We start from the raw sequence: 14,096 nt of genomic DNA, 5'->3' as shown, positions 1-14,096 counted from the left end.
AGGGTACGTTCTATAATATATAAATGATAATATCTCTCTCAATTTTTAATTTCCATTTAAAGAGCTTAATTGGCATGACTAGACATGGCTTGTATTGCCAAAGCAGATAACATATAAATAAACGTCAATTAACAATAACTGGCACAAGATGAACTTCAACATGAACACTAACTTAAACATAAAGGGACAGAATGGAGGCACGATGGGTACACTGGTACAACAAAATCATTACACAACAATCCTGTTCTTTCTCTCTCTGGTGCTTTCTGTATCCCCCTTTCCTCCTCTTGCCTTCATTCGTTCATCTTATACGCCATTTAAGTGCAATTTTAATGATTTAATTTCTCATTACTTTTTTAACCAGTTTATTAATTGATTCGAATTAAACACTGACAGTCTATAATTAAAGTGATGGCACACTCCATGCCCTATTTCTCTTTTTTCTTGAATCACTCCTCTGCCATGGTTTTCTTTTCTTATTCTGTCTCAGTACTTGCACACTGTTTGTTCATCATCACTCTCTCTCTCACTCTCACTCGTCTCACTTCCTCCCCCCCCCCCGTTTCAATCGGTTACTCACTTTTAATCTCTCACCTTTTTTTAGATTCTTTTTTTTTTAAAGCATCCTTCAGATGCTCATGTTTTGCTTCATTACTTCCTCTCACTGTTGTTTTCCTTCTCTCTTGTCCTCTCAGCCCTTAGCTTCCACTTCCTTCCTGCACTCTCTCTCTCTCTCTCTCTCTCTCTCTCTCTCTCTCTCCCACTGATGTTTCTTGAAACAGCCTCTCACAAAACAGCAGAGTTGTGTTACCAACCCTGACAACACCATGACAGTGCTAATAAAGTCAGGAACACACACAGCTAATCCTCAGCCTGATCTTGATTGAATCGTTCACAGTGGCTAGCATAAGTTTACACACCCGTGCCAAAGTTGACTTTGGAAAATTGATCCTAATGCCTTAATTTAAAAACATTAGGAAAAATCCAACCTTTAAAGGAACACGCCAACTTATTGGAACTTTATCTCATTCACCAAATCCCCCCCTAGAGTTAGACAAGTCCATTCATACCCTTCTCATCTCTGTGCGTGCTGTAACTCTGTCTGACATACCCACTGCTAGCCTAGCTTAGCACAGATCCTGGAGGTAACCCGATGCAAATCGAGTGCAGATGTGAGTTGCGCATGCTCAGATTTAAACGGTTTACCACATAACTGTCATACTGAAATTTGTGAAATCCATGATATAATAAACCTTTAATATTACAAACAATAACAGAAGATGGGAATCCTTTCAAAAACGTTTTAGCTATCTATGATTGTTTGATTGCTAACGTTAGCTCAAAACGCCATTCAACTGACAGCCTTTGTTGTGTTTGATTGCTAGCTTGTAGTTACGCTAGCAGTAATTTCCAACACTTTTTAGCTATACATGGTGGTTTAATTGCTAACGTTAGCTCAAAATGGCATTCAACTGACAGCCTTTGTTGTGTTTGATGCTAACCTGTAGCTAGCAGTGAACCAACTTCGTTATAATAATAATAATAATAATACTTTTTTTTTATTTAACAGCGCCTTTTTTAATCACTCAAGGTTGCTTTACAGACAATAAAAGACAGATACAGGGAACAGAAAAGTATAAACAGTTATGAAAAAAGTAAGTCCACTTTTACTGTGTTGACATCTCGTATGCTACTTGTCACAAAATGCTCCATTTAACCACTATGTCAAATTCCATAGAGGCAGGCAGATTTTAATTTTAAAGGCCAGATATTTCATGGATCCATTTCACCCATTTCCACCCCCCAGCTAGTTACTAGTTAATTTACACATTAAGATTCCTGCACACAAAACACATGTAGTTTATAAAATCTGATGTTTTATTATAAAGTAACCAAGCAACAATATAACAAATATAATTATATAATAATTATATAATATATAATAGCCTACAAGTCCAGCTGAGATGATGAGACAATTAAACACACAGCTGGTTGGACCCTTTACACTTTCTAAAATAAAAGTTAATACTGTAAGTACATTTTCCTGATGATACTTACAGACTTGTACTGAAGTAACATTTTCACTGCAGTGTGTGTATTTGTAACACAGTATTTTTACACTGCGGTATTAGTACTTTTACTGAACTAAAGGACCTGAATACTCTACCAATGGGTGAATGTGCCCAGTAAGGAAATGACAGTGGAATAAAGGGAACGCCATCTTGGAAGACATAATCTAGACTTCTAATGTCATGAGTCAACCAATCTCACAGCTAAAGGTAAAAGTTAAAGGTGCTTTATTGTCACATACACATACTTGTAGCTAAATTCATTCTCTGCTTTTAACCCATCCCTCAAAGGAGCAGTGGGGCAGCCATTTACAGCGCCCGGGGACCAACTCCAGATCTGAGCCAGTGCCTTGCTCAAGGCACTGTGCCTTGATGGTGGTGGTGGGGGGAACCGGAGCACCCGGAGGAAACCCACGCAAACATGGGGAGAACATGCAAACTCCACACAAAAAGGCCTGGAACAACTTGGTTTCTTGCTGTGAGGTCACAGTGCTTCAGCTGAATGCTGACTTACTCCATAGGTCTGTTTTATGTCAGCCTTGCCATATTCATTAAAAAGAGATCAAATAGTTACACAACCCTGTACAGTAAGCTCCTTTATTCTGCATCATAAAAATCGGAATTCTAGTACTGCAGTGTGATGTTGTGCACGCATTGCCATTGTTCTTGTTGACTTGGGCTGTTTACTTCAATCCATCACATCGGTTGAAAACATCAAACCAGCTGTGAGACCAGATGTTAGTGGTGGTGCAGCGCGAGCGTGTGTGCACCCACAAACTGCTCCTCTGTGGAGAGCAGCGACTTTAGCTGTTCACTGACATTGATCAGCTGGGTTTTGATATGTGCGGGAGCTTAGTCTGACTCAGGCTGTCCAGGCCCCCCCAAAAAAAAAATCAGGGGCCTAATTGGTCTAATTATAGCCTGGATCAATGCAAGGACATTTTCAGGACAAGACACGCGCAGGATGTCCGCTCTCTGTGTGTCGCCTTTCTCAAAATCCCTTTGCCTCGAGAAACATCAACAAACCTCGAGCTAGCAAGCTACACGCTGAAAATTTAAGTTTTAAAGAAGAAGAAGAAGAAGAGATCTTTCAGGGAATGATTATAAAGATTTACAAAGAACATGTCTAGGGCATGTCCTCTCTAACTGGGACATTTTGGGACCGATTGGTGGTACACATGAAGACAATGATAACAGCCAATTAGGTGTAACCATGTGTGATGAACCAAGCAGTTAAGCAAGAGGAATCACAAGGGAAGTTCAAAAGTAAGGGTTTTTTATTTCCCTAAAATTGTTATTATATAAACAAAATGAAGATAAAGTTTTGGACGGTAACTAAAGCTCTGAACGTGAGAGACTCGAAAAATATAACTGACCTACTACCAAAGAAACAAAGGAGACTTAATGGCTGATCAGACCGATTTTGACACACAGCGAAAGACTAACAATAACACTAATACAGAAACTACAAATAGTAGCAAAACCTACCTAAAAACTTATTCCAAAAGAAATGTACTTTTATGGAAACTTAACAAAAATAGTCAATTTAATATAAATCTAAACCCCAAAATATCTAAGGAGAGAATAAAGCTACCCACCCCCCCCTGCTCCAAGTGCCCCCCCTTTAAGCCTTCAGACTTCCTGAATTTATGCCAGGTATGGAATCCAAAACTGGTAAGCTCAAAAATAACTAGGCCAGGCCTCCTCCCAGCTAGACGTCCCTCCACCTAGTCCTGGGTCCTCCCCGAGGCCTCCTCCCAGCTGACGTCCCTGGAACACCTCCCTAGGGAGGGCCCCAGGAGGCATCCTTACCAGATGTCCGAACCACCTCAACTGGCTCCTTTTGACGCAAAGGAGCAGCGGCTCTACTCCAAGCTCCCCATGAATGACAGAGCTTCTCACCCTATCGCTAAGGGAGACGCCAGCCCCCCTCCTCCTGAGGAAACCCATTTCGGCTGCTTGTACTCTGTATACCAAACATGTATATCACAAATAGACTGTAGACGTGCACACAGATTTTTTTTTTTTTTTTTTTTAGCATCACCTCTGACATCTGAGTGAGAATCCTTGGATAAACTCAGTGGGCTCTCTGGGGGGGGGGGGGGGTTGCTTTTGTTGGCAGCAGATGGAGTTTGAGCGGCTGCACTGTTTTTACCCTACATCTGAAGACGCCAGATGTGCAGGTGCCGGAGGGAGTCGGGGGGGGGGGGGGGTCCTCCTGGGTCTAATCTAGCCAGCCATGCAACACCGTTAAACAAATCAACAATGAAGACCTTTAAACTGTGACATTTCCTTTCATTCTTTTCTAATTTTAACTTAAAAAAACAAAAACCCTAACATGTCAAACATTATGTGCAAAATAATCTTTCTTGTTAAAATACCATGTTACAAGTAGAAGTCCTAAGTATTCATTGCAGAAAAATCCTTTCATTTTAGAAACAGTTGTGTGTTTAATGGTCTAATCATCTCAGCTGGACTTGTAGGCCGTTGCTAGGCTACTTTATAATCAAACATCAGATTTTATAAACTATAATGGGTGTATATACTGTGTTTTGTGTGCAGAAATCTGAATGTGTAAAGTAACTAAAGCTGTCAGATTAGAGTAGAAGAGTAGAAGTAGAAAGTGGCATGAAACGAAAAGACTTCAAATTTGTATTTAAGTATCTGAGTAAATGTACTTAATTACATTCCACCACTGTTTTTTTAAATAGAAAAAGAAAAGACGAAGAGAGTCAAAGGAGCTGAGACATATCTGCCTCTGATAATAAGACGCACAGCGAAGGAGCAGCACTTTATAGAAATATGACACACTGTGAATAAAGCATCAGCGCAGCTACAACAGGCTCTTAGCTCCAACTTAAAGCAGCCTTTCAAACCAGGGGCTTCATTACACTCGGTCTCCGATACGCAGTGAGACAAATCACAGCGACACGCCGCCTGACTGGACTCCATGTGAGAATTGCCTTATCCAATTTTAACTACAGTCGCATCTCTGCCTGCAAGGCTTGACATAGCTCCGATGAGACAAAAGATGCCTGAGTCACATCATGAAAGACACAGCTTCATAACTCGTTACACAACATGGATATTTACACATAAACAGCTACAGGCAGCACTGACAGAAAATACAAACACTATTTTGAATAGGACAGTCCCACGCACTAATCAAATGCAACGTCATGCTTGAATAGGATCGGGCATCGAGATCCAGTTCCAACTTGGAATCGTTTCAAAAGTCACAATTCCAAAATCTTTTTTTTTTGGAATCGTTAGGAAATATTTGGTTTGGAAACCAATCCTTGGCTTTAAATTTAACATGTGTAGGTTTTGGTTTCCGTAGCAGCCGCTTGACTTCCAGACTTGTTGTGTTGCAGCCATGGAGCGCAGTTTTTTTACATTGAAAGAGCCCGGTAAAAACTGTAAATCACCATTGATATAATACTAAATAAAATTATAAAATAATGTTCTTATCTGTAAAGTTAGCATGTGACCGTTTCCACCATAGAAATAACTTGGTTACAAAGGCCAACGTAGCAGAATGTTCAGAGCAGCAGACATCTTATGTGTACCATTGCCATAGGTAATGTTTAAACTTCAGATAATAAGCCGACTTAATAAGGGTTATTATTATTGGAATGAAAGAAAGAAAACACTGACCAAACGTAGCCGATAGTTGCACACCCAACACACGCAGGCTCAAGACAGCCAGAGCCAGCACTGCTCAGAGCTCAGAGAGGTTTTAGAAAGCCGTATTTTACGATGCTAAAATTTCTAATAATTTACATGAAGTCTGGTGGGTTTAGCAAACGCAATTTTGCGGACTTTTATGTTTAAAAAAAGGATCACAATCTTATAACGAGCCTAACGAATAACGCATAACGAGCCCTTTTATGAACGTAAATACAAACTGGACAATTATCCTATTAACTTCCATTGGAGCTTGTTTTGCTGTTGCCGACTGCAGCGATCTTGTCAATACTGCATCAATGTCAAAGGAAAATATTTCCTCAATAGTTTTTATTGTATCCAATACTCAGTGAGGGCTCAGCCCCTAATGAGGACAGCTCTAGGTCTAGTGTCCCTGTTTTAATTTTTACAAAAATAAAAACAAATGTCCCCGGATTTTTTTTAAATCTGGTCACCTTACCTTTCTATCCATTTTATTTATATGGTTTCAACTCCACCCCTCAAAGAATTGGAACCGAGAATCGCTTAGAACTGAAATCAAGGGAAGAATTGGAATCAGAGTTGTTCAAATCAAAACTTTGCCCAACTATGGACGTATTAAGAGAACTAGATACAGCGTTCGGTCAAAGCCCCGTACATTCCAAAGAGAGTTACTCAAAGGGCATAAAGTAGTCATGGAGCTCAAAAAAACAGTTTGTGTTGTCATAGTCAAGTTCATGAGCTTTTCTCTCGTGTCTCTTGCAAGTATAGCTTTTTCTCTTTATACATCAATGGTATTGCTATGTACTGAACTCATAAAGTCGCCGTTTCATTGTCTAAAATATTATGTTTTCTTTGTTCCTGATCGTTCAAAATAAACAGTGGATGTACTTAGAGAACCAAGGAGATGTAATCATTATGTCGTGCTACTAGCTAGATACTAGCTAGCACTAGCTCTTCAACCCAGCATGCTAAACACACACACACACACACACACACACGCACACACACACACACACACACACACACACACACACACACACACACACACACACCACACCCACCTTTTCTGAAAAACAATACAATGATCAGCTAAATACGTCAATGTGAAAAGCTAGCTGATGTTTAATGCCCTTCGTCCTCAGTGTAGAAGAACGTGCTTTGTTTTAAATGCCATGTGACAAAGCCGCCCTGTGTGTGTGTGTGTGTCTCCTCCCTGCAGAGCTGCTTCCAATCGCCGTCTCTCCCTGTGGCCAGGCCACTAACCTTTCAGAAAAGGCCAGCAGCAATGACAGCCTTGCCTCACCCTTTCCCTTTTCCCTCCCTTCATTTCTTTCCTTCCACCCCTCCTTCCTCGCTCTGGCTGCATTTTTTTGTTCTCACTGCCCCCTCCCCGACTTTTTCGCTTTCATTTCCTCCTTTACCTTCTCAGTAGGCTCTCTCTCTGTCTGCCAGCCGTCCAGATGCTTCTCTCATCACCTCCGAACTTTTCACTGCCGACTTCTCCCTGCTCCCTCCTCCTCACTCGGCAGTAACATTGCCTATGTCTTGGCCTGCACAGGTCACTAACACCTCTTCTTTGGAAAGGAGAGAATAACCCCATCGACCAATCAAAGGCTAAATGCTCATAATAATGGTAACAATGGTTAGCACTGTGGCCTCACAGCAAGAAGGTAGGTTGTCCAAGGCTTTTCTGTGTGGACTTGTCTGCATGGGTTTTCTCCAGGTGCTCCGGTTTCCCCTACTACTAGAGACATGTTCCCCTCCCTCTCTACTAAGCTGATATGTGAGGAGCGTCTGGCGTTGTAAGGCTGAAGTGCATCACCCAGGTGGGTGCTACACATTGGTGGTGTTAGAGAGTAGTCCCCCCTCCCAAAGCGCTTTGAGTGTCTATGAGGAAGTCCTATATAAATGTAATGCATTATTATTATTATTGCAGGGTTTTATGTGTAGGACAAGAATTTAGAAGAACAAGTAGTTTTTTTCAACATTGCATCATATTATGTAACAAAATAGAAATGTAAAGTGTTTATACAACGCTTTTCAAGTTGCAACGACTACTTTCCATATTACAGGAAGTATTTGCCATTCATACACTGTGTCCGAGGCTGCCATACAAGCTGCCAACTGCTCATCAGATAAACATTCACACATTTTCTCACAGCGATGGCACAGAGTAGGGAGGTATTTGGAGTTCAGCGTCTTGCCCAAGGACGAGACTAGGCTACTCTGGGGCGGCCTTTCGCTCACAGGTAGTTTTTGTCTTCCGCTATCTCTCTGCAAAAGTAAACACAGAGTCAACTTTGGAGAGTGACCGAGGGATCTTCTATGCTAATTTCAAGGGTGCTGCTTTGCACTGGTGACGGGACAACCAACTCTTTTACATGAGTTGGATCAACCGGACAGTTGTTGGTTGGCCTACCGAGTTATAAAGATTTGGTCATTGGTTCACGTGCCGAGGGAGGATTACTACACACACAGTAGCAGAAGAAATGAAAATGCCGATACTGTTCGGGAAATGCCTAATGTCGGCCGATAATATCAGCCCGCCAATATATCAGTCAGGCTCCAATCCAGACTCACCCTAGTGGCAGAAAATTTAATTTGCTGCCCGGGTTGGTCTAGCAACTCTCCGTTGGCTTCCGAGCTGGAAAAACCAAACGCTAGTCAGGCTAATCACATTGTGTGTAGAGTCGGTGGGCGGGCTTAACATAATGACGGTAGAGTTCCACGTGATTTCCCTGCTACTTAAAAACAAATAAGGTGGCTGCTGCTGCTGGCAAACAGCGGCCTTTGGAATCTGTTTTGGAGTTAAGCTTTTCTATGAGAAAAAAACAGAACGGCACTGAAGTCATTCTTCACTCGACTACGTCAACTTCTTCAATGCTCTGGTTGGTTGTAGCTCTATCCTATTGCATGCAGAGGGAATTGTTCAATGTTCCATACTCATTAAAAGAAAAACACTTGTTGCTGGTATTTCATATCCATGTTCTCATCCCTGCATTAGAATATAGAGCTGTTTTGACGGTGTGTCATAATTCTTTCCCCCAAGCGTTCAGCTTTATCATAAAGTTTCTTTCTTTTTCTGTAGAGTTTGTTGATCCTAGCCTGACAAAGTCCAGCGTAAAATAATGAAAGCTTACCGTGGAGGCTGCTGTTAAATATCTGATCAGAATACTTCTCCCAACATTCGCCACCATGTAAAAAACTCCTGCCAGACAATCCTAAGCAGCTCTACCTCAGATACCAACTTGGCTTGTCGAGTTAATGTGCTGTTCCACTCGCATAAAGCTGTTTGGACGAGCGTGCCAACACATTTAACCGGCAGCTCGGAGACCCAGCCGCACGACAAATCGCCTTTGTTGCTCAATAGGAAGCCAATTCCTCTGTCTCATTATTACTAGGGGAAGAGTTTTAATCAGGTTAGCTGAGAGACGTGCTGTGCTGTTAGACAAGTCTGTTTACATGTGGGTTATGTGTGAGTTGTGTGGTGCAGGAATACCAATAAGATGCAGTCGTGCAGTGTGATTCAATTTGCAACTGCATGGACACCAACACTTCTTGATACAAATGAACAAATAAGACCACACTAAAGCCTGATGATATATCAATGGGCCGATATTATTGGCTGATATGAGGCATTTCGGAAAGTTTCTATCTTTCATGGTTAATAAATGATTAAGCTATGAATCAGAGGTGCTGTTTTTGCTCGTGGAGGAGCCTCTTGGGTCCACAGGGTGAAGCTAACTCTGTTAAGATACACTGGATGGCAACATCTTGATTTTGTTTTCAATTGTCCATAATGTACATCCAATAAATGGTGATAAATAAATGTACATCAATAAATATTCTATTGTATATCAATGATGTCCCACTTCCTGTCTTTGTGTACTAACCTCTGGTGGATTTCTGAGGACTAGGGTTAATTGAGCAGGGTAAATCCAGAAAGCTAGCTAGACTATCTGTCAAATCTGAGTTTTCTGTTGACAACTAAAACTACTTTTGAACGTACACATGTTCCACCAAAACAAGTTTGTTCCCGAGACTATTTTGCAGAGGCACCGTGGCTCCGTCCGGTGCTTAGCGGCGCCCAACCGATTGTGATTGGTTTAAAGAATTCCCAATAAACCAATTTTTTTTCCCATCCAGGAATGTAGCATGGACTAGCCAGACCCTCCTCTGCAGCACTGTGGAGGAAGCCACTTTAGTCTATTTAAAGTCTTCTAGTGGATGTTAGACATTTTGCGAAGCCTGACAAGGTGAACTATGGTGCCATCCCAAGGTTTTCGTGTCATCTTGTGATATTGTGAGAAGAGTTCTTCTACAACTAAAGAACATGACAGTTCCTCATGCGTTCCACAGCATTTCCTATGCCACAAAAAGCACATCACTCATATTGCTATCACACTCCCAGACTGGCTCTTATGTTGCTATTGGTAACTGACAGATGGTTGATGGGATAGTGATTGTGATGACGGTCCCTGGAGTTGAGTGTATCAGCGACTTAAGGACCAGAGAAATACTTGAGAGATGGAAATCTGGAAGGAATAGAGGCCTTCTCTCTCTTCTGTCCTTATTTCCTTTCCTCCACATTTCCTCTCCACTTATCACCATCATCACAGCCAGCTGGAGTTAGCCTCCAAGCCCACAGCCTCTCAGTGCAGAAAAAGGCCAGTGATATCATCCTCATCCTGACCTTTAGCCAGACAAAACCCACTCATTTTTACATTTTCAAACTGTAAGTGTTTGGCTGGTGAATAACTTCCAATGAGGGCAGCGGTACTGAGCCTTCAAGTAACCATCCATTACAGGGAGGATGTGTTGGGCTGCACATGAGCAGTCAGCCGCTGGATGAAGTCATACTTTCTGTACAAAACACTTCCATCTTGCTCATATCAGCTCATATCACAATCACTTGATGCTATAAAGGCTTCCAAGAACTTGAAAGTAGAGCCTGACCGATAAAGGATTTTTAAGGCGAATACCGATACAAATACTAAATCAGATATTCCGATACATCATATTACGCATTTTATACAATCCAGAAACGCGTAACAAAACATAAACAGATTTCCCTAACATTATTTGTAGTTATTTATGAGTTTTCACTCAAATAATATGATAATAATTAGTTTTATTGTCACAACAGAACAGAGGAACATCAAAATATATTAAAGTTCTGATAAATGAAATGTATGAAAATATAAACTTAAGATATGAAACTTAAAGTCCTTTGAACAAAAACACAATAACTAAAAAAAATAATCAGTGTTGCCAACAGGGACGTTGTAGAGCGTCCTCTGGGGGACAGACTATACAACACCAACAATAACAGGGACGTTGTAGAGCGTCCTCCAGTGGACAGACTATGCAACACCAACACTCAGAACATGGTTGACCGTCATTATAAACGATTTTGATGAATGAATATGTCATTTAATTTTTTTTATCGGCCATTATAAATGCTGATACCGATAGTTCGGAAAATGCCTAATATCAGCCAATAATATCGACCCGCTGATATATCGGTCGGGCTCTAGTTGATGGAAATTAAAAATATGGATGGCTGTCTGAAAATTACAATGGAAAGCCTCTAGTGTAGTGTAGGGTAGTGTACATTAACTAGACTAAAGTTTACAGTTATTAAGTTTTATTGAATTTAAATAACTAAACTATTAGCTGGACATTAGCTAACATAACTGGTTTCTCATTGAAAAAAAAAAAAATTGCATGCCGGTGGACCCGGTCCAATTGAAAACAATGTCCCCCCCTGCATTTTTGACGCTCCCAGTGCGTCAAAAAGTGACACTTTGACAATGAACTGTATTTATGTAGCGTTTTTCTAGTCTTAACAACTACTCAAAGCGCTTTTACATCATACAGGATACATTCACCAGTCACACACATTCATACACTGTGGCCGAGGCTGCCGTACAAGGTGCCACCTGCTCATCAGATAAACACTCATACACATTTACATTCCAATGGAGCAGCATTGGGGGGACTCGGGGTTCAGTGTCTTGCCCAAGGACACTTAGATATGTGACTTCAGGGCAAGGGATCAAACCACCAACCCACCGATTGGTAGGTGACCGCTCTACCACTTGAGCACCGCTGACACAAAATGTCTCCTACAGCGTCCAACCCTTTGGCTTGGTCATTTTTACACACTCTGGGTTGGTCCCTTGGCATCACTATTTGACGCTCTGGGTTGGGACGTATGTTGACACACGGGACAAGAACGGGACAGTTAGTTATAATCTCAGCTTGTTCTTCAAAAGTGCTACCTTAAAGTCTGCATGGGTAATATCTAGGCAGTAATAATCGTTAAGTTCTTCAATTTTCCTCATTGTTTCCTGTAGCGGTATTGTTTCCTTTTTCAGAATATCTAGCAATAGCATTCGTCCCACTGCCCCTTCCTGGAGGCCAGGAACAGCACCTGTTTCTTAACTTTCACCTGTACAGAACGGTGCCACGTTCAGCCTCACAGTTACAGACTTAAAGACTCATCGGATTTATCAGTGACGAAATAATTCATTGATTTGACCATCATTATAAATTACCTTTCTGCCAAAAGATGCATTCATTGGTTGTCAAATCTATATTTGAGTCTTCCAGATCAGATTGTGTAGTAGAAGATAAGATGAAGAGGGTGCTTTGCTCCCATGCAAATAGAAATGAAACACTCATAGGATGTGAAGGTCTATACATTATGAACTACTTGCCTTCACTTGCACATATAGGCCACTGCTGGGAGGACTGGAATGCACAAATAAGCAGCGACACAAACAGGTCAGCTGACAACTGCACTGATCGCTCAATAGGGCCTCAGTAAAAACTGAGTTTTCCACTTAATTTGCATTGAAGTCTGGTTTCAAAGAGACATCAGAAAGAACTAGTTTGCTGTTGGTCACAGTCCATTCCTAATTTCCTGTGCATGTCAAAACTCGCACAAACAGCTGTGTTTGGTGTTTTCTGCCCCTGACGTCTCCTTCCAGGCAGCACGGCAATTGGTTATGTTTAGGGTTAAGGTTAGCTGCCTGGAAGGCAGCGTTGGAGGCAAAAAAAAACAAACAGCACATCATTGTGTCACAGTGATAGAGATGCTTCATTACACTTTCTGTTCTTTCTCTGGCTGTGTATAATTGGCAACGCTTGTCCGACTTCCACAGAATCTATCACTCAAACATCCCCCTGTGTCCAACTTGGTCGACATAAAGCCCTCAAATAAGTCAAGAAAAAAAGATTCTTAGCCATCATTGACTTAGCAAATCAAGCAAAACAAAAAGTACATTTAGAAAAGCAGGCTACCACTCAGCCGACTCACAGCAACCGGGTTCACAGCCTGAATGTGAAAACGCCCTGCATGGTTCTCTGGGAATTTCTGTCTCTCAAAGCAAATCTGCCAAAAATCTGCTTTGAATGCCGCGTAGTTGCAGTTTGAAAAACAGTTTCCGTCATTCTGGTGTAGGCGGGCCTTGAGTTCAACACATGTGCATTGGGACTATGATGTATCGGAGCACCGTCCTGGGTCTGAGTAGGTAACCAGATGCTAAGTATATCAGGGCATGCATAAGTTTCCATACCCATGCTAGAGTTGACTAAAAAGAGGAATGAAAAACCATCTTTAGGGCTATTTTAATTCCAAAGGCCAAGGGAACTTTATCAGGATGCATAGTATCCTGAGCCATGAAATAACTGGCCTTTAAAAATAAAAATGTGCCTGCCTCTATGGGGATTTAACATAAGGGAGTGTATACTTATGCCCCCTGTATTTGAAGGAAGAACATTTATTTATATACGATACATTATTCATTCACAAAGAAAATTGGTGTCCATAAAAGGTAGCATTTTTCCTCAGTTTTTGAATTAAGGCATTAAGATCAATTTCCAAAAGATGATTTTTTTTATTCCTCTTTTTAGTCAACTTTAGCATGGGTGTGGAAAGTTATGCAAGCCACTGTATATACTTAGTATCTGGTTACCTACTCAGACCCAGGACGGTCCTCCGATACATCATAGTCCTACTGGACATGTGTCGAACTCAAGGCCCGCCTAGTTGTGCGCCATGTATGTATGTATGTATGTATGTAGTCAGGGTGGGAAAAAAAAATCCAAAATCCTATGTATCGTGATTTTTACGGGGGGGATGGGGGGGATCTCCCTCCCAATAATCCAAACTAGCCACTGTAATCCACCCCAAAAACCTATTACAATTTATTTTACATAAATAATTTGCATTATGAAGACTTGATGCAGAAAAAGAAATCACCAGAATGCAGAAAATGAAGTGTTTGACACTAAAAATGTCTTTTTTTTCCACAAAGGTGGAGCTCTCAACCCACGCAATGTTGAATCCAA

General features: G+C 41.2%; 1 protein-coding gene across 1 annotated transcript in view; it reads right to left on the bottom strand.

The window, feature by feature from the left end:
- Positions 1–14,096, bottom strand: part of LOC116673236 (pleckstrin homology domain-containing family A member 5-like) — a 256,614-nt gene that overhangs the window by 111,818 nt on the left and 130,700 nt on the right.

Source organism: Etheostoma spectabile, chromosome 23, assembly GCF_008692095.1.
Source record: "Etheostoma spectabile isolate EspeVRDwgs_2016 chromosome 23, UIUC_Espe_1.0, whole genome shotgun sequence".
NCBI classification, from domain to species: domain Eukaryota; kingdom Metazoa; phylum Chordata; class Actinopteri; order Perciformes; family Percidae; genus Etheostoma; species Etheostoma spectabile.
The sequence above is the reverse complement of the archived record's forward strand: the minus strand, read 5'-3'. Positions and strand labels throughout refer to the sequence as shown.